Here is a 2,106-nt window from a genome sequence, read left to right as displayed (position 1 = left end):
GGGTGTCGAAAGGGGAGACTTGCTCTCACGTACCATCCCTGCGTCGTGCTTCGCACGGAAAAAAGGCGTCAATGACGTCGCACTGCTCCTTGGGGCAGGGGCCATTGGCGTGTTACGCAGTTTTTGGGTCCCGGAATCAGGTCGATCTTATGACGCACACCTCGGGCTGGAGGTACGACTGAAGGCGGGTCTTTGGAGACGACGTCTCGGAATTCTTTTACCAAAGGATAATATGGATATGAGGTTTTTTTAAGATCGATGATATACTTCATGCGTTCAGCACCCTCTTAATGTCCATCAGGACAGCTTTATCCAGAAGCGACGTTGAGTAGATCACGTCATCGGTCTTATAGTGACCACCTCGGCTAATCTGCTTGCCTCCAAGGCACCGCTAAACTCTTCGAAGGACATCTCGTCCAGCTCAAGAAGAGCATCTACCGCGGAAATAGCCTCGAGGGTGACGTCGCTGTATTTCACTTCCGTCATACCGTTGACAAGGGTATACAGCTCCGCGCTATCGTCTACTGTAGCCACACCCTGGGTCAGGGCCGACGCCTTGTGTCTTGCAGATATCATACGGCTTTGCCGTCTCCTCCTGTAGAGCTTTTACGTCTCATCGAGACCAGTAGGAACACACACTCGGTATCGTCCAGTGTCCCCACTCCCTGCTCCATCGGAGCCTTAATTTAATTAACAACAACCGACGAAGAGCTGTTATTTCCGTAGTCCTCGTCCAGTGTATAACGTGCCACTCCACGCGCATCAGAAGAACCTTGCCTAGGATGTCTCGGACTTCGTCCGACTACGCCACTTTTGGTATACAGCAACTGCTTCGAAACGTGAGCAGTGAACAGTGGATTTTGTGCCACTCCACGCGCATCACAAGGGCCTCGCCCTCGATGCCTCGGACCTCGTCCGACCATGCCATTCTTGGCACGCAGCAGCTTCTTCGTAACGTGAGCAGTATTGAGTGGTTTACGTGCCACTCCACGTGCATCGCAAGGGCCTCGCCCTTGATGCCTCGGACCTTGGCCGACCATACCACTCTAAGTTCAGCTCGCGAGCCACGATCGGGACTCATGTCTAAAACACGTTTTACAACTCAGATACTCCGATATCCAGAACATTGACCGCCCCGATCCATTGCCCGCGCCAATAGCGTTACAGCTTCCTGGTAGAGCTATGTTCAAGACTCACCAAAGCTCTACTAGGAGACGAGCGCGTAGCGCACAAAGTCTTCAACCTCCAATCAATCCATGGCTCATAGTGTTCCAATCATGCCATACCAAGGATAAGGTCATACCTTGCACCCAAGTCTAACACTAGACAGCGTTTCATGCTATCAAAGTCATGAATCTTGACACTGAGGCCAAAAGGGACCCTTGGTAAAGTGACACAAGTCCCCATCGCTAAGCGAACAGTGATAGTGTCACTCAACCGCGCTTTCAGCGCCTCAGCATACAGCTTACTTCTTTCGATTGTGGAGCGTTGAGCATAATTGTTCGACGCACCAGGATTGATAAGGATTTTTCATGGCTTATCAAAGCCCTTCACGGTCACTTTTACGACCAGCAAGCCTGGCTTGCACACACGTTCCGTGTTCAAGAGCACACAGCTCTTAGGGGCTGGGCCCTGCTGCCCTCTACTTCTTTGAGGCTCAACAGAGCTCAGTTCTCCCCCAGTAGCCTACTGGGTTCTCTCGTACAGATCATAATAGTTAGGAGTGGAATGTCGGTTCGACGAACCTTTACGCGCCATGCGCAAAGGACAAACCGTCCAAAGGTGACGGGTGTCTCTACAAACAAAACACCGTCGGGTGTTTACACCCTGCTCAACAGCTCGGAGCTCTCCCTCCTCCTTCTCAGCATAGCTGAGATCCATTGGCTCAGGCCCGCTCAACGATCCCTGAGGATGAGCATTCCAGCCAAGTCGTGCCGACTTGAAGCTGAATTTGGCATTCAATGCCACGTTCAGCGCTTCTTCAAAAGAAGGCGAATGTACACGGGAGACTTCTATTCTGGTAACGCCAGTGCGGGGGCCCTCGATAACGACGGCCACTGCGACCGCCTCGGAAAGAGGATTTGCTGTCATTCCAGCAACAAGAGT

This window comes from Plasmopara halstedii (genome assembly GCF_900000015.1).
Source record: "Plasmopara halstedii genome assembly, contig: Scaffold_3109, whole genome shotgun sequence".
NCBI lineage: Eukaryota > Oomycota > Peronosporomycetes > Peronosporales > Peronosporaceae > Plasmopara > Plasmopara halstedii.
The sequence above is the reverse complement of the archived record's forward strand: the minus strand, read 5'-3'. Positions refer to the sequence as shown.